Here is a 20,537-nt window from a genome sequence, read left to right on the forward strand (position 1 = left end):
GTCTAAAATCAAGATATTAGCAGTGTGGTGCTGTAAATACAGTTTTTTTTTAAAAATTCTTTCTTGACCTAGTTTTGAGGTTCTCATTAAAAGCCCATTAGTTATCCTTGAGCAGCTGATTCAAGAAGTTTTAAGACAAAATTCTCTTTATTCTCCCCTCTCCTCTCCTAGAGAAGAGAGAAATTGTCTCTCCCAGAACTGTAAGTTGTGCTGCCCAGCTCACCCCAAATGTAAACACTCCAAACGTTTTCTATTTTGAATTCTCACACCCCAAGCCACTATACAACCACCTTAATCACCCCAGGGGCCAGGTTTCAGAAAATAATAGACAGCCAATATCCCCCAGAGCCTGCAACATTATTCAAATTAGACAATCCAACGGGAACTTGGGAAACCTAGCTAACCCCACGTGGCTTGCTATCAATAAGCATCTCCCTCTAGTGTCATCTGGTACTCCGTTCCTTGAGTACAACCCCATGCACCTCAGTTTAACAGCCTTTGCTTATTCAGAGCCATAAGAAACAGGGAGCTTTGCCTTTGGCCTATCCAAATGTCACCGTGTTGTGTTCATCATCCAAAGAATCTTTAAATCTTATAAAACACATGTTTTGTCTGTGGACACCAGAGGAGGATCCTTCCTTGTCTCTTTCTGGCTTCTGGAGGTTGTTGGCAATCTTTTGTATTTTTTAGTTTACAACTTCGTAACTTCAGTCTCTGCTCTGTTATCACATGATTTTCTCCCTGTTTCAATGTGTCTGTGTCTTCACATGAAATTCTTCTCTCTGTATGTGTCTGTGTCTCTCCTCCTCTTTTTGAAAGGACACTAGTGATACTGGATTAGGGTCCATGCTATTTCAGCATGATCTCATCTTAACTTGGTTATATTGATAACACCCTATTTTCAACTAAGGTCATATTTACAGGTACCAAAACTTAACTGTTAATATGTATTTAAGGAAATACCATTCAATCTATAACATCTACATATGGGAGATGGCAAAGTGTAAGGATGGATCTCACTGGAAGATACCATTGTGGCACAGAATTATTTAACTCTGGAGATGACTTCTTGTCAGTGTCTTCTATTTAAAATAAATAATAAGTTCCCCATGATTTCAGCTATATTCTGTAAGGTCTGATTATATCTGAAGCTAAAATATTTTTGTGCTTAGGTTTACCTTTTTTATGTTTTATTTGTATGTAATATTTTACCTATTTATGAGGTACGTGTATTTGTTACATGCATAAAATGTGTGATAATCAAGTCAGGGTATTTGGGGCATTCATCAGCTTGAATATTTATCGCTTCTATGTGCTAATAACATCTCGAGCACTCTATGCTAGTTACTTTGAAATACACAATATATTGTTGTTAAGTATAGCCACTCTAGTCTGCTTTCTAACATTAGAACTTACTTCTCTCTTACTACACATTTGTACCCATTGACCAACCACCTCTTATTTCCTCCTACCACCCTCACACACTTCTCAGCCTTTGGTATCTATCATTCTTTTCTCTATCTTCATGTGATCAAGTTTTTAGTTTCCACATATGGGTAAGAACATGTAGTATTTGTCTTTCTCTGCCTGGCTTATTTCACTTAACATAATGACCTCTAATTCCATCCACGTTGCTGCAAGTCAGAAGACTTCATTTTTTTTATAGTTGACTAGTACTGCATCGTGTATATACACCAAATTTTCTTTATCTATTCCAACCATTGATAGCTAGTTAGGTTGAATTCACATCTTGCTCTTGTGTAAAGTGCCACAATAAATATATGAGTGCAGGTATTCTTATGATATACTAATTCTTTTTTTCGGTATAGATACCCAGTAGTGGGACTGCTGGATTGCATAGTAGTTCTATTTTAAGTTTTCTGAGAAATCTATATATTACTTTTTGAGTTTTTATATCAATTTACATTCACACAAATAGCACATAAGAGTTGGTGTTCCTCCATATTCTCACAATCATGTAATACTTTTTGTTTTTTTTTAATAATTGCCATTCTAACTAGGGTGAAATTATACATCATTGTGATTTTGATTTGCATTTCCTGATGATGAGTGGTGTTGAGCACTTTTTTCATATAACTGGTGGCCATTTGTGTGATTTCTTTTGAGGAATGTTTATTCAGGTCCTTTGGCCATCTTTTATTGGGAATATTCACTTCTTTATTGTTGAGTTGCATTGTTCCTTGTATATACAGGATATTAGTCCCTCATTGGATGAATAGTTTATAAAATATATTCTCCCATTCAACAGGTTATCTCTTCACTCTTCTGATTATTTATTTATTTATTTATTTTGGCTGTACAGAAGACTTTTAGTTTAATACAGTCTCATTTGACTATTTTTGTTTTAGTTGTCTGTAATTTTAAGGTCTTATCCAATAATGTTTTGCCTAACCATTGACCTAAAGTGTTTTCCCTGTTTTCTTCAAATCATTTAATAGTTCTGATTCTTAGATTTAGGTTTTAATCCATCTTCGGTTGAATTTGTATGTAATGAGAAATAGGGGTCTACTTTCATTCTTCTGCATGAGGCAATCCAATTTTCCCAGTGCTATTTATTAAAAACAGTGTCCTTTCCACAGTGTATACTCTTGGAGTCCTTGTCAAAAATTAATTGGCTGTAAATTTCTGGATTTATGTCTAGGTTTCTTATTGGGTTGCATCAGTCTATGTGTCCACTTTTACACCAACATAATGTTTATTTTGGTTATTATATTCTTGCAAGGATAGTGTGATGCTTACAGCTCTGTTCTTTTTGCTCAGGATTTTTTTGGCTCTTTGGGTGTTTTTTATGTTCTATACAATTTTAGGATTGTTTTTACTGTTTCTGTGAAAAAAACGACATTGGTATTTTGACAGGGATTGCATTTAATCTGTAGACGGCTTAGGGAAGTATGATCACTTTAATGGTATTAATTATTTCCATTCATGTGCATGGGATGTCTTTCCATTCTTGTGTGTGTGTGTATTCTTCAATTTCTTTCATCAGTGTTTTGTAGTTTTCCTTCTAGAGCTCATTCACCTCTTGGTTAAATGTAGTCCTAGTTACTTTTTTTGTAGTTATTGTAAATGAAATTTATTCGTGATTTCTTTCTTTGTAATTTTATTATTGGTGTGTAGAAGTATTACTGATTTTTGTTTTGATTTTATATCTTGTAATTTTACTCAACTTATCAGTTCTAAGAGTTTTTGTAGAGTCTTGTTTTTTCTAAGTTTAAGATCATATCATCTGCAAAGAGGCACAATTTGACTCTCTGTTTCTCAATGTGGATGCCTTTTATTTCTCATTATTGATTCTTCTCATTAGGACTTACAGTGTTATGTGGAGCAGCAGTGATAAAAGTGGGCAACCTTGTCTTGTTTCAGTTCTTATAGGAAACAACTTCAACTTTCTCCCATTCAGCGTAATGTTAACTGAGGATCTCTTATATACAGCTTTCAATATTTTGAGATGTGTTCCTTCTATGCCTAGTTTGCCTGAGTTTTTATCATGAAAAGATGTTGCATTTAATTACTTGTTTTTTCTGCATATATTGACATGATAATATAATTTGTATCCTTCCTTCATTTGAAGTACTGTATACCATTTATTGATTTGTGTATGTTGAACCATCTTTGCATTCCTGGTATAAAACCTATTTCATCATGCTACATATTATTTTATTGTTGTGCTGTTAAGTTTGGGGAGGCTCCTCACTACAGGGAAATAATGAGTAAGCAAGAGCCACAGGGAACCCACACTTCTGCAGTGGAAGTTTGCAAAGGTTCCCTGGGGCTCTTGCTCACTCCTTATATCCTTGCAATGAGGAGCCTCCTTTAGGTCCACTTCAGTCCCCAGTCCCAGGTAGATAGATATCGTGAGCCATACAGGGCCTCCAGACTGACATAGAGAGCTGGGTGGAGTTGGGGAAGAGCCACTGCTCAGGCCAAGATGGATCCCCAAGGACCTTGGACCACTGGGCATCCTGGCACCAGCTGCTGCAGCTCCACCAACAAGGGATGTGAGACTCTCTCACATGCCCCCATGATAGGGACTGCTTCCACACTGCTGAAGAGCAGACTGCAGGCACTGCCTCTGCTTCACCTCACCAGGCAAAGTCACTGGCCTGAAACCCCAGTACGACCACTCCACCCCTACCTAAATATTTGGGAGGGTGCCAGCTCTGAAGTTCTCTGGAACTGAGCTCTCTGAGGTAACTAAAGGCCTGCAGATTTTGATGATGCTGTGCCCTCCACCCCTGGTGCCCTCAGACTGGAGAGGGAGCTAGGAGCCCAGGAACTATAATGGGCCTTAACACAGGGTAGCTGCCATATGGAAAAGCAGCCTGACTGTTTTCCATGTGTATCTCTGCAGCTGAAACTCCTCACTGGGCAGGGACTCCCAACATGGGCTCCCAGTGGAGCTGCCTTGACTCTGTTGATCACTAAAGTCAGTGGCAGTTCTGCATTTCTCTAAGGAGGAAATACCAGCGACAATCCACATGCTCTCTGCCACTGATGTTGCAGCGGTGGCAGCTTTACTGCTCTTGGACTGGGGAAAGAACAAATACCCTGATCACTTCACAGGCACCTCCAGCACACCACAGCTACCACACTATAAGGAGAGTAGCCCAGTCTCTCTTCTCTGTGAGCCCTCACCCACTGCTCTGCACCAGGCAGGCCCCTGGCTTGAGCCTATTTCACAGCCGCCTGAACTATGGCTGAGCATTCCCACTGGTAGCAACTCTGTCTTTCTCTGGGATAAAGTTTCCAGAGGCAGCTGACAGCCCCTCTGCCAGTGCTGCTGCTGTTGTACTGCCCTTGCTGCCCTCAGACTGGGAAAGGAACAAAGAGCCTGAGAACTGCACTTGCACCTCCAGCACATCACAGTGGCCATATGGCTTGGAACCCAGGCTCTCTTCCCTGTGAGCCCCCACGTTCTGTTTTTCACCAGTCTGGGCCCCTGGCTTGGGACCTCAGTGCAGCAGCCACACCCTCAGCTTAATGTTCCCATTGGCAATGGCTCTGTGTTCCTCTGTAGTGGTTTCCAGAGGCAACTGACAGACCTTTTGCACTATCACTGCAGTGGAACTGCCCTTGGGGTGGGGAGAGAACAAAGACCCTGATTGCTTGACTGTCATCTCCAGCATATTACAGGCACCATACAGGAAGTAGCCCAGTCTCTCTTTTCTATGAGCCTCTGACGCCTTATCTTCACTAGGCAGAGCCCCCAACTTGATCCTGTAGCCCAGATGCTGGATCCCAAGCTGCACATTTGCGTTGTCAGGGGCTTTGTGTCTCTCTAGGGCAGAGTTCCCAAGATAACTGACAGCCCGTCTGCCACTGTCACTACAGCGATACCTGCCCTTGCAGTCACCAGATTAGGGAAGGAACACAAAACCTAAGGGCTTTACTACTGCAGGCACTATATAGAGAAGAGGCCAGACCATCTTCCTTACAAGCCCCTCCTTTCTCCACTCCAACTAATCTTCACCAGGCAGGGAGCCCTGGCTTAGGACCACAACACAGCCACCCTACCCATGTCTGATTGTTCCAGTTGGCAGTGGCTCTGCATCTCGGGTGGAGCCCCAAGAGACAAAGTCCCTCTGCCATGGTTACTGCCAAAGGCCTTGCCCTGATGCCTCCTAGCAGGGGAGAGAACAAGAAGACTGAGCTCACCTCAGAGCTGTGGAGCAGTGCCCAGGAGTGCCAAGCCAAGATCTGTGGCTAGCACTCAAGTGGGAGAGGAGCCTATAATCTCAGAGCACTGGAAGGGAGCACAGCCACAATCATGAGGAAATACAGAGGATTCACATGGCTGAGTAAGAGTCTATCAGCCATTACACTTACTCATCATCTACTGGATTGCAGCCCAAACTTCAATACCAAAAATACTTTGCTAACATGCTCCCCTGATAAATCAAGGACAAGAATTCAGCCACAAATAAAGACCCAGCACAAAATCTTGACCTTCTGAAAACATTCAGAAATGAAGCCAACTGATTATACTCAAATTACACCACAGTTAAAGAAACATCAGTCCACACACATGAGAAAGAATTGGTGCAAAATTTCTGGCAACTCTAAAAGCCAGAGTGTCTTCTTAGTTCCAAACAATCACACTAGCTTCCCAGCAATGGTTCTCCATCAGAATGGAATGTCTGAAATTCTCCCTCAGAATGAAATGACTGAAATACAGGCATAAAATTCAGAATCTGGATGGTAACAAAGATCATCGATATTCCAGAGAAAGTTGAAACCCATTCCAAGAATTTAAAGAAATTCAGTAAAGCAATTTATTAGATGAAAGAGAAAATAGCCATTTTAAGGAAGAAGCAAATGGGACATGATGAGTTGAAAAACTCACTCCAAGAAGTTTGTAACATAATCAGAAGTATTTGCAGAAGAATAGACCAAGATAAGAAAAGAATCTCAGAGCTAAAAGCATGGTTCTTCAAATTAACTCAGTCAGACAATAATAAAGAAAAAATAATTAAAAAGCAATGAAAAATCCTATGAGATGTATGGGGTGATGTCAGGAGACCGAACCTATGACTCATTGGCATCCCTGAAGAAGAGGAAGAGAGAGCAAAGCAAATTGGAAAACATAGTTGAGAATATCATCCATTAAAATTTCCCCAGTTTTGCTAGAGAGACTGACATTAAAATGCAGCAAATTCAGAGAACCCTTGCAAGATACTGTACGAATGACCATCCCCAAAACACTTATTCATCATATTCTCTAAGGTCAAAGCAAAAATAAAAATATTAATGGCAGCTAGAGAGAAGGAGCAAGTAATCTACAAAGGGAACCGCGCTGAGCTAACAGCGGACATTTCAGCAGAACCCTTACCAACCAAAAGAGAATGGGGGCCTAGATACAGTATCCTTAGGGAATAGAAATTTCAGCCAAGAACTTCATATCTAGTCAAACTCAGTTTTATAAGTGGAGGAGAAATAAAATATTTTTCAGGTAAGCAAATGTTAACAAAATTCTTTGCCATTGGAACTGCCTTACAAGAGGTTTTTAAAGGAGTACTAAACATGGAAACAAAAGATTATTATTAGCCACCATAAAAACCCACTTTGTTACATAGATCATTGACATTATGAAGCAACTGCACAATCAAGTCTACATGACAGCTAATATGAGAAGATAAAATCCACAATGAGAAGATAAAATCCACACATACTATTATTAACCTTGAACGTAAATGGACTAAATGCCCTAATTAAAAGGCACCAAGTGGCAGGTTGGATAATGAAGCAAGACACAATTGTATGCTATTTTGAAGATACCCATCCCACATGCAAGGAAACCCATAGGCTCAAAATAAAGCAGTAAAGAAAGATCTGTCAATCTGATGGAAAACCAAAGAGTAGGAGTTACTGTTCTTATTTCAGACAAAACAGACTTTGAACCAACAATGATCAAGAAAGAGAAAGAAGGGGATTACATAATGAAAAAGGTTTCAATTCAACAAGAATACTTTACTAAATATATATGCCCTCAACACTGGAGCACCCTACTTCATAAAACAAGTTCTTAGAGATTTACAATAGTAATGGGAGACTTCAGTACCTCACCGACAGCATTGGATAGATCATCAAAGCAAAAAACTATCAAAAATATTCAAGAACTAAACTTGATACTCAACCAAATAAACCTAACAGACGTTTACAGAACATTCCACACCACCACCAACAGAATGCATATTATTCTCATCTGCACATAGCTCATACTCTAAAATTGACCAAACAGCCATAAAGCAATTCTCAATAAGTTAAAAAAAAATTATACCAACCACACTTTAAGAACATAATAAAACTAGAAATAAATACCAAGAAGATCTCTTAAAATTACAAGGAAATTAAACAATCTGCTACTGTATGACTTTTGAGTAAACAATGAAATTAAGGCAGAAATTAATATATTATTTGAAACTAATGAAAACAAAGATACTAATGAAACAAACTAATGAAAACAAAAATATACCAGAATCTCTGGGACATATTTAATAAGTTATCAGAGAAACGTTTACAGTACTAAACATCAACATCAAAAAGATAGAAAGATTTCAAATTAACAAACTAACATCACATCTAGGGAAACTAGAATAATAAGCATTAACCAATCCCAAAGCTAGCAGAAGACAAAAAAATAACCACAATTAGAGTTGAACTGTAAAAACCATAAAAAGTATCAACCAATCTAGGAATTTTTTATTTTTTATTTTATTTATTTATTTTTTTTTTGTTTGAGACGGAGTCTCGCTCTGTCACCCAGGCTGGAGTGCAGTGGCCGGATCTCAGCTCACTGCAAGCTCCGCCTCCTGGGTTCACGCCATTCTCCTGCCTCAGCCTCCCGAGTAGCTGGGACTACAGGCGCCTGCCACCTCGCCCAGCTAAGTTTTTGTATTTTTAGTAGAGACGGGGTTTCACTGTGTTAGCCAGGATGGTCTCGATCTCCTGACCTCGTGATCCACCCGTCTCAGCCTCCCAAAGTGCTGGGATTACAGGCTTGAGCCACCGCACCCGGCCCAATCTAGGAATTTTTTAAAGAAAATATAATATTGATAGACCACTAGTGAGGCTAATTAAATAAAAAGGATCCAAATAAACACAATCAGAGATAATAAAAGGACATCACTACCAACTACAGAGAAATACCAAAAACCCTCAGAGTCTATGCACCTGAACACCTCTATGCACACAAACTAGAAAACCTACGGAAATGAACCAATTCCTGGAAACACAACCTCCCAAGATTGAACCAGCAAGGATTTGAAAACCTGACAAGGCAAATAATAAGTTACAATATTAAACAACTAATAAAAAATGTATGAAGCAGAGAAAGCTGTGGACCAGACAAATTCAGAGCCAAATTCTCTCAGATATGTATAGAAATGTTGGTACCAATCCTACTGAAACCATTCTAAAAACTAAGGAGAAGGGACTCTTTCCCAACTAATTCTATGAGACCAGGACTATTCTAATACTAAAACCTGCCAAAGACACAATGGAAAAAAACAAAATTTCGGGTCAGTGTTGCTGATGAACATAGATGAAAACATTCTCAACAAAATACTAACAAACTGAATCCAGTAGCACATCAAAAGCTAATACACCATGATTAAGTAGGCTTTATCCCTGGGATGCAAGGTTGGTTCAACATATGCAAATCAATAAATATTATTGATCACATGAACAGAATGAAAAACAAAAACCAAAACCACATAGTCATCTCAATAGATTCAGAAAAGGCTTTCAATAAAATTTAACATCGCTTTTATTAAAATGCGCAACAAACTAGGCTTTGAAGGAATGCATCTCAAAATAATAAGAGCCGTCTATGACAAACCCACAGCAAACATCATCTTGAATGGATAAGAGCTGAAAGCATTTCTCCTAATAACTGGAAAAAGACAAGGAGGCCCACTCTCACCACTCCTATTCAACATAGTACTGGAAGTCTTAGCCAGAGCAATCAGACAAGAGAAAGAAACAAAGGACATTCAAATAGGAAGGGAGGAAGTCAAAATATGTCTCTTCATAGGTGATACTATTATATGCTTAGAAAACATTTAGGATTTTTATGTCTTCCTGATCAATTAACTCTTTTTTAAAAAATGGTAATGCTCCTTGATTTCAATTTGCCTAGTATTAATACGGTGATACATGTTTACTTATGACTGGTATATTCACAGTACGTTATTATACTTTTGCTTTGGAACTTTCTTTCTGTTTGTATTTAAAGGACACATTTTGTAAACAGCAAGCAGCTTTTGTGTTCTAAGTTTGAAAGTCTCTTGTCTTTTAATGGGAGTATTGAGTTTATTTACATATAATATAATTTCGATATATTTGGTTAAGTCTACCATTTGGAGTATGTTTTCTAGTTGTTCCATCTGCTTTCCCATGATTAGCTGGATTTTCTATTAATTCCTCTGTTGAAATTTTAGCTATACCTCTATGTGTACTCTTAAAATTTATTCAGTATACAATAGTAATTTATCATAATGTATTAAAGTTAATTGTACCACTTTATGTAAAATGTTAGAGCCCTGCAGCAGCAAAATTCTATTGTCCCCCCCAGACCCATTCTGTCATTTTGTCATATTATACATCTGCATACTTAATAAAAAGAGTTTACTCCAAAATTATTATATTTTATTTAAGTAATGCCTACTTTCAAATAAATTAAGAAAAATTAAAATGACCAACTCTGCATTTACCCACATATTTACTACCCCAAATGCCCTTCATAATTTTCATTAGTTTTGAGCTCCCATCTTGTATCAGTCTCTTACAGCCTAAAACTCTTCTACCCTCATTGGTAGAGTCAGTCTGCTCAAAAAATATTTTTTTTTTTTTTAGAATTTATTTCCCTGGAAATGGTTTCAATGTCCTCATTTGAACGGATACTTTTCTTTAGGTTTAGAACTTTAGATCGACTATTATATTTTCTGGTCATTTAACAGTGTACTTTTGTTTGATCTGGCCTCCGGTATTTTCTGAAGAAAAGCATCCCATCATTTGTATTTTTGTTTCCTCGTATGTAATGTGACTTTTCTTCTCTAGCTGCTTTAATGATTTTGTCATTTCTGTGGTAATCTGAAGTTTGACTTTGATGTAATTATGAATTATCATTTTCTTTATATTTATTTTGCTTCGGATTCACTGAGCTGCTTGGATCTATAAGTTGATGTTTTTCTCCAAATTTGGGAACCTCTTTGACAATATTTCTTTATATGTTTTCATCTGCTTCATTCTCTTCTGTCATATGGGGCTATAATTATATGTGTACTTGAAAAGTGTTTTGATGTATTTGATTTTTTTGGAGAAATTAGAATTGTTCTTCATTGCCAGTGGATGGTTCAGCTGCTGTGGAGTTTGGCAGTTTCTTGAAAAGTTAAATATAAAATTTTTTACGTTAACTGGAAAGTTAAACATAGAATTACCATATAACCTAGCAATTCTACTCCTAGGTACATACGGAAAAAATACTTGTACATCCATGTTCATTGTAGCATTATTCACAATAGCCAAAAGGTGGAAGCAACTCAAATGTGCATTATCTGGTGAACAGATTTAAAAATGTAATGTTTCTATACAATTAAATTATTCATCAATACAAAGGAATGAAGTATAGTACCAATAAATGTTACAACATGGATGAACCTCCAAAACTTTATGCTAAGTGAAAGAAGCCAGACATGAAAAATAACACATGTATTTTTTTAATAAAATATCCAAAATAGGTTAATCCATAGAGACAGAAAGCTGATTAATGATTGCCAAAGATTGAGGGGAGAGGAAAAGGGGAAATAATTGCTTAAAAGTTACAGGCTTTTCTTGTTCAGTGATTAAAATATTTAGAATATTAAATAGAGCTGGAAGTTGCCCAACATTGTAAATCCATTAAATGTTGCTGAATTTTTTTACTTTAAAATAGCTAATTTTATGTTACGTAAATGCTATCTCATTTAAAAATGTAATATGTGATATATTCAGATGGTAAAAAACTTAAAACATACAAATGTATTTAGATTTATTAAATCTTCTTCCTACCTCTTACAAACACTCAGTGACCCTTCTTGCAGTAAAGTAATATTATCAGCATTATAAGTATTTTTCCAAAGATCGTTTATACAGCTATACACAAATAAATGTGTATTACTTCCCTACCACACATTCATTTTACAAAAGGTGATATACTTTGCATATCCTCTGTGCCTGGCTTTTTTTCTGCTTAATATTATATATCTGAAAATCACTTCTTAGTACATGCCAAATTGCTTTATTCTTTTAAGGGATGTAACATATTCCATTACATTTATTAATCTCATCCTCTTCTGATGGACATTTATAAAATTCTCAATAGTTTTCTTTTACAAAGATACATTATATCTATGATATTTCATTTATGTGAGGATAAATCTTGAGAGTCAATTTTCTGAACTAGAATTACCAGATAAGAAGATATTTGCATTTGTATTTTTTTTTTCTTTCCAACTTTTAGCTTCAAGGTGTATATATGAAGATTTGTTACATGGGTAAATTTCATGTTCTAGGAGTTTACTGTACAGATAACTTTATCACCCAGGTAATCAGCATAATACCCAAAAGATAGTTTTTCAATCATCACTCTCCTCCCACCCTCCACCCTCAAGTAGGTCTTGGTATCTATTGCTCTCTTCTTTGTGTCCATGTGTACTCAGTGTTAAGCTCCCATTTACAAGTGAGAACATGCAATGTTATGTTGCAAGTTCTGCTTTTAACACAGTGAATTAACATAGGTTTTCTGTTTCTGTTTTAATTCACTTAGGATAATGGGCCTCAGCTCCATCCACGATGTTCCAAAGGAAATAATTTCATTACTTTTTACAGCTGCAAAACATACCATAACATATATGTACCAGCTTTTCTTTATCCAATCCACCCCTGATGGGCATCTAGGGTACCTCCATTTATTTAATACTGTGAATAGTTTTGTGATGAATTTATGTGTGCATGTGCCTTTAAGATAGAATGATTTACATTCCTTTGTGTATATACTCAGTAATGGGACTGCTGGGTCAACTAGTAGTTCTTTAAGTTTTTTGAGAAATCTCCAGACTACTTTCCATAGTGAGTGAATTAATTTACGTTCCCACCAGCAGTGTACAAGCGTTTCCTTTTCTCCACAACCTCACTAGCACCTGTTATTTTTTCGCTTTTTAATAATGGCCATTCTGACTCGTGTGCGATGGTATTTCATTTTGCTTTTGATTTGTGTTCCCCTAATGAGTAGTGATATTGATAATTTTTTTCATGTGTATATTGGTCACATGTATATCTTATTTATTTATTTATTTTTATGAGACAGAATCATTCTCTGTTGCCCAGGCTGGAGTGCAGTGATGCAATCTCAACTCACTGCAACCTCCACCTCCCGGGTTCAAGTGATTTCCTGCCTCAGCCTCCCAAGTAGCTGGGGCTACAGGTGTGTTCCACCATGCCCAACTAATCTTTTGTATTTTTAGTAGAGATGGGGTTTCACCGTGTTAGTCAGGATGGTCTCGATCTCCTGACCTCGTGATCCTACTGCCTCGGCCTCCCAAAGTGCTGGGATTACAGGTGTGAGCCACTGCACCTGGCCATATATCTTCTTTTGAGAAGTGACTGCTCATGTCCTTTGCCCATTTATAAATTATGTGACTTTTTTTCTTGTTGATTTAAGTTCCTTATAGATTCTGGAAATTAGACTTTTGTTGGATGCATAGCTTGTAAATACTTGTTCCAATTATGAAGATTTTCTGTTTACTCTGTTCACTCAGTAACTCTGACAGTTAATTTTGATGAGCAGAAGCTCTTAAGTTTGTCCCATTTGTCAATTTTTGTTTTTGTTACTATTGCTTTTGGCATCTTCATCGTGAGGTCTTTGCCAGGGCTGATGTCCAGAATGGTATTTCCTAGATTTTCTTCTAGAGTTTTTATAGTTTTAGATTTTACATTTAAGTGTTTAGTAGAACTTGAGTTGATTTTTGTATACAGTGAAGGAAGCAATCCAGGTTCAACCTTCTGCTTATGGCTAGACAGTTATCCCAGCACCATTTATTGAATAGGGAGTCCTTACCCCATTGCTTATTGTTGTCACCATTTGAAGATTAGACAGTAATAGGTGAGCACTTTATTTTCTGTGTTCTCTAACCAATTCCACTGGTCTATGTGTCTGTTTTTCTATAAGTGCCATGCTATTTTAGTTACTGTAACCCTGTAATAGTTTGAAGTGGGGTAGCATGATGCTTTCAGTTTTGTTATTTTGCTTACGATTGCTTTGGTTATTTGTGCTCTTTTTTGTTTCCAAATTAATTTTAAAATATATATTTTTTAATTTTGTGAAAAATGTAATTGGTAGTCTGATAGTAGTACCACTAAATCTATAAATTGCTTTGGACAATATGGCCATTTTAACAATATTGATTCTTCCTGTTTCTGAGCATGAAATGTTTTTCCATTTGTTTGTATCATCTCTATTCCTTTGAACAGTCGTTTGTAGTTCTCTTTGTAGAGATCTTTCTTTCACCTCTATTTAGGTGAAAGAACTTCTAAACATTTGAACCAAAACTGACAGGGGAGAAAGAGATAAATCTACAATTGAATTTGGAAATCTCTTAATCGTTGATTGAACAACTATATGGATAAATAAATAAGGAAACTGAAGACCTGAACCACACTATACACTCACGTCAACTAGTTAATATTTACGAACTCCCCACCAAACAGCTGAAGAATATACATTACTTTCAAGTACACTTGGAACATATCTCATGATAGACCATATGCTGAGCTATGAAATAAGTCTTAAAATTTTTTAAACATTGAAATCTTAAAATATATATTCTCAAACCAAAAGGGAATTAAATTAAAAATCAATTATTTTAAAATATCTCAATATTCTTTTAGTATCTAAAAACAGAGAACTGCTAAATATCTCAATTGTCAAATAAAAAATCATGACAGATACAAAAATACCTTTTTTTTTTTTTTTTTAAGACGGAGTCTCACTCTGTTGCCCAGGCTGGAGTGCAGTGGTGTGATCTCAGCTCACTGCAAGCTCCGCCTCCTAGGTTCAAGCTATTCTCCTGCCTCAGCCTCCCGAGTAGCTGGGACTAAGTGCACGTGCCAACAGGCCCCTCTAAATGTTTGTGTTTTCAGTAGAGATGGGGTTTCACTGTGTTAGCCAGGATGGTCTCTATCTCCTGATCTCATGATCCGCCCACTTGGGCCTCCCAAAGTGTTGGGATTACAGGTGTGAGCCACTGTACCTGGCCACAAAAATATCTTAAATGAAGCTATAATTAAAACATGATGTTTCCAAATTTCTGAGATGCAGCTAAAACAGTGCTAAGAGGAAAGTTTGTAATTTAAATATTTACATTCAATAAGCAAGGGCTACAATTAAACTTGAGTTTCTACTTTAAGCAATGAATAAAAGAAGCATACATTAAACCAAAAATTAGTAGAAGGAAGGAAATGAAAAAATAAGAGCAGAAGTCAACAATTACAAAACAAACACTCAAGAAAATTACCAAATGCTAAATTAGAATATTTAAAATAATTAAGTAACCTCCTTGTGAGTCTGAATATTAAAAAATACAAATTACCAATAACAGAAATAAATTAGGTGACATACCTATATCAAATCACTAAAATGGTAATATGGCAATATTATTGATAATTATTTGTTAATGAATTTAACAGTTAAGATGAAGGAGGCAAATTCTACGTAAAAGTAAACTTAGATATCAGAATAGTCTAATACCTGTTACATAAATAGGAATTATAATAATAAAACCTTTCCGTAAAGGATAATTCAAACTTAGATGTCATCATTGGTAAATTATCACTGGTGAATTTTATCACATTTGATAGAATTCACTAATGTTATACAAACTTCTTCAGGAATAGGAATATTCTCCAACATGTTTGCTGAAACCGGTATTATTCTATTAATAAAATCACACAAATACACGATGAGTAGAGAAATTCACAGGCCAATGAGCAATAGCTGTAAAAGCCTCTAGCAAAGTATGAACAAATGAATTGTAGTAACATACAAAAAGGAAAATAAATCATGGTCATGTAGGTTTTATTCCAGGAATGCAAAGATATTTTACTACTTAAAAATCAAGCATTGTAATTCACCATGTTAGCAGATTAAAGAAACATAAATCATATGATAATCTCAATAGATACAGAAAAATGCATTCAAAAAATTCAACATCCATATATAAAAAGGCAGCAAAACCTGCCACATTAGGTCTACAAGGGGACTTTTTGTCAATCTGCAAAAGCATCTGACAACTCTGTAGCTCACATCACACAACAATGAAGTATTTAACAGTTTTCCTATAATATTGTGAAAAAGGCAAAGACATGTACATTCTCATAATTCTGTTTGATTCTCTGCCACCCTTCCCATGTTCCCCCATGCCATTTAAATTCAACCTCATGATATAAAATAGAGTCTTGGCCCAATTGTCATTTCCACATGAAATATAAACAAGCTTGTAAATGTATTATCTCTGCTAAGAACTTGAAATACTGTAAGGATCCATTTAATTAGATTTGATTTATGAGGTTCTACGAATACTTGTGCTACCTACTTCAAACTGCACAATATTTACTACATCAGTCATGAACTAGATAAAAAACAATCTATAAAAGTGACAAGTTTTTCTGAAACCATATCTACTAAAGACATGAAGAATGGAAGAGGTATAGACTGTATAATTTAATGAGTTTGGTCTTAAGTATTTTAGTAAGAAATATATTAAGATGTTGTTTAAGAAAGCAGATTTTAAAATACATAGTATCTTTCTCACATAGAGATAATAATACTGGAAACAAATGGAGCATTGATTATCTTATGTCAATAAAACAGAAGAAAACTAATATTTATTATAGGACTACAGTGTATCAGATGTTATGTGAAATATTTTACATATGCTGCTTTCTTAAATCTGAAAAAAAATCTAGATAGTTTATTTGGATTTTGAAAATGAAAAAAAAAGAGGAGACTTAGAGCAGTTGATGATACTGTTTATATAACATCTATATTATAACATGTTACTTATGCTACCATTGAAACCAATGTTTGAGAATTTTAACTCTGGTAAGAGTTTGATAGTTAGCCAGCTTAGTTGAGTCCATTGAAAACTTAGTTTCTCCATCAGTAATATGGAAATAGTAATACATACCAGATTTAATGATATAGGTATTATATGAGAAAATCCACTAAAGTGATTGGCATAATGTCTGCCACATAATAATTACTCAAAAGTTATTTGCATTATCATTGTTAATGCAACAATAAAAACAATAATGGTTCCTTTAAATAGAGAAATTTAAAATGCTTGAGACAAAAATAAATGGAAATTTCTCTCTTATATTTTAGAAAGTGACCATGTCAGATTTGAAATCTGTTTCTGCCTCACTGGAAACCTCGTGCTCTTTCCACTGCATGATGTACATGAGTCAAAAACCCTTCAGAAATTATTTACCATGGAAGGGCACCTTACATACATTTTTCAACTGCATTCTTGATTTTTTTTCACAGAAAAATAATTTGCAAATGCACAACAAGGACAAGTTGAAAACATAAGCTTTAAAAAATGACACTCATCACTTCCTAGAAAACATAAGGACAAATATTTATCAGAGTTTCATGAATATTAATAAATGGGGGAATAATGAGCTACTATTATGAGATAAAATCAAAGGACTCGAGCCTACTCTTTTATTGGACTGAGCACCACAGGTATTGCTCTCCCAGAAATATCTCCAGAATTCAAGAACTATCTTGTGCCCAAGTCAGACAACTGAAGCAAGCATGCATTAAATGAGATGCTTTGTTTGTGTGCAGAATAAATAAGATTTAACACTAGCAATATCAACTTCATCAAAGACAATATTTCAACCTGAATCATTAACATTAATGACAGATATATTTTCCCAGTACACAACTTTATTGAACAAAGTTGTATTCTTGAAACATCTGAAAAAGAATAGGAATTGGAAAATACTTTTTAAAAGTTACATTTACCATGGAAATGTAACATGGCAAGTGTCAAGAGAAATCATGCTTTTACAACTCAGTTAAGAGCCCCTGGAAACCAAGATTTCAGAGAAATCTTGATAGGTCCTTAAGATTTAGTTAGGGCACTTGGGGTGCTGCCATAATAAAGGTTTAAATTAAGATGACTCCACAGTTTGGCACTTATCAAGCAGAGAGAGACACACTAACAATGCCCAGGCTCATTTCCAAGAGAATTCAGAAAGGAATTCTGGCAGGCCGACTGAATTTATAAGGTGGTAAATTTAAAAATAATAAAGCTTTCGTCTGTCAGCATAAGTCTGATTGTGAGGTATATGGCTATTATTTTGCAATTAGTGTCACTTACTGAAAAAGTACTTTCATGATGATTCTGCCCTTAGCTGCATTTTTCCAGAGCATTTCTTTCCACCAGTTTTGAAAATTATTGCTGGAGTAGTCACTCAATATTAAATCAATCTGTCAATTAGTGATAGTTGGGCCTACTCTCTATTTTGTTCAACACTTAGAAGCACTCAGAAGGTAGAAATGTAACTTATTTTATAAAGTCGTGGTGGTTTTTGTCAATCCAAAGCTCAGGGAAATATTGAGAGGGCTTGCCTCTCAAATATGTGTTCCTGTTCTATTGCATTCATTAGGAATAAACCTTAGAGCCCCACATTCTGGTATTTAATTTGGCTTTGCCTATCATAAGCCTTATTAAGCTCAGCTTTAATACTCTATTTTCTACCTTTAAACTTTTCTTGTTCTGTTTATCTTTTATCAACTACCTATGGAAGTGATAGTTTTAGTATTTAAAAATATGTTAAAAATCAATCATTTTCATGTTTCCTTCTTCTAAATGGTACTTTTTCATTTGAAAAGATGACTCAGGCCACTGTGGTTCCATCAGGAAGTGACGACTGGAAGCTGACACATAGGGTTTTGCCAAGATGTGCCCTACCAAAGGCTGAAGGAGTAAAAATATTCCAAAATCCACTCCACCTTAAGGTCCAAAGCTGGATACTCATAGCTCCAAGCACAGTCAGCTGAAAAGAAGGAGTCCCTTATTCTTAGTCACACAAGTAGCCTTGGGAAAGGGAGCTTTTACTACATTGTTCAGTGATGAGCCCAGAAGTGGACTGACATAGTGCAGGTAGCTAGTCACGTTTTGTGTTTCGCTAAGAAGCGTTTGTCAACCTACATAACAAACAGAAAGGGAGACTCTCTGAAAGAAAATGATGTTTATTTCGGAATAGGCATTGCAATGGGAATATGTATACCATAGTAAACTATATAGCTATTCAGGGAGTTAAAGGATGATAAAGGTTTTCAAAGGAAAAAGTAGAAGATTGCATAATTGTTTTGAGATAATTATTCTTGGCTACAAGAATTAATAACAAGGGGGGCATCAGTCCATGGGTTAGACAAGCAGTTTCTAGGCAGATGTGCTCGTGAAAGTATTTTGCATGTGCATAAGTTTGTGATGGACTTTGTGTGAGGCTGTGGTTTTCACAGAGTGTTCTGTGATAGTTTCTGTTATCAGGCATTCATGCAGTGAAAATCTTCTTTACACGGCCCTCCCTGGCTCCATCTATCAGGAATTTTAAAATAAGTGACTTCATTTTGATTCTGCCAACATGCATAGGTTTAAAACCTTCTTCCCAATAAAACAGTAAATGGAAGAGCATAGATACTACAGAGAGAAAACAACCAGAGAATGCTTAAAGAGATACCCTGAGTATAACACCAGTACAGTCATGAATTGAAAAATATACAGAAGAAAATAAAAGCATTGACTTCGGTCAATAAAGACCCATGAGTAAAATCCACACAGGGCTTCAGAGCTCCAGAAGAATAATGGCAGCTGCCTAAATACAAATATTTCTATACATTCCTGTAACGCTACACAGATCACAAAGAAAATCAATAAAACTACTCTCAAAAATAGCTTAGAGATAGAGAATACTACACGCTTAATTGCATATCTAAGTCAAGAAATAAACATCCACATCTTGCAGAGCTGTCTCCAGAGTCAAAACCTGAGCAGGGTCAGGTGGAGAATGCATGGAAATGAGGATAGTTATTGAAAGCCTAGAGGTGGCAGAAAGCACACATCACCCCCACGAAGAGAAATGCCCACCCAAAGTAGGAAAATGCTCAAAACACACCTAAGACAAAATGAATAAAAGCAGTACTAATAAGCAATTGAAAAGAAAATACTTGAACATGTGAAAAATGAGAGTGGCCATCTTCTGAAGATGCTACTTTGGTATTGGGATTGGAGGAAGCACATTGAAAAACCGGTGTATGTTCATGGAGGCTAGCTTCAGAAAAGAACAAAGAAAATAGTGGAAATCAGAGTATTACAAGGGGGAAAAAAGGGATTATCTCAAAAGCAAAATCTTACCTTCCCCAAAAAAGTAAAATCTCAATCTGTTAACACTCCACTACATTGCCTTCCCAAATAGGGTATTAATAACCTAAGTAACTTTGTGAACCATGAAAAGCTCTCACAATAAATACATAGAAGAACTATTATTCATGATGAGAGAATGAGATGTTTTAAAATAACCAAAAAAGACAGGCAACATTCATACAAAGCTGTCATAAAAAGGAAATAGAAAATGTGAATCAAAACACAAGTATCTATAAATACAGGAACAAAACATACAGCAAAGGAAAATTTTAGTACAGTACCAAAACTTATAAATAATATTTCAATATTCTTTTTTTTTTTTTTTTTGGAGACGGAATCCTCCTCTGTCGTCCAGGCTGGAGTGCAGTGGCGTGGTCTCGGCTCACCTCAACCTCTTCATCCCAGGTTCAAGCAATTCTCATGCCTCAGCCTCCCGAGTAGCGGAGATTACAGGCATGTGCCACCATGTCCAGCTAATTTTTGTATTTTTAGTAAAGACAGGTTTTTGCCATGTTAGCCAGGCTGGTCTCAAACTCCTGACTT

Source organism: Macaca mulatta, chromosome 5 (assembly GCF_049350105.2).
Source record: "Macaca mulatta isolate MMU2019108-1 chromosome 5, T2T-MMU8v2.0, whole genome shotgun sequence".
In the NCBI taxonomy this organism is placed as follows: domain Eukaryota; kingdom Metazoa; phylum Chordata; class Mammalia; order Primates; family Cercopithecidae; genus Macaca; species Macaca mulatta.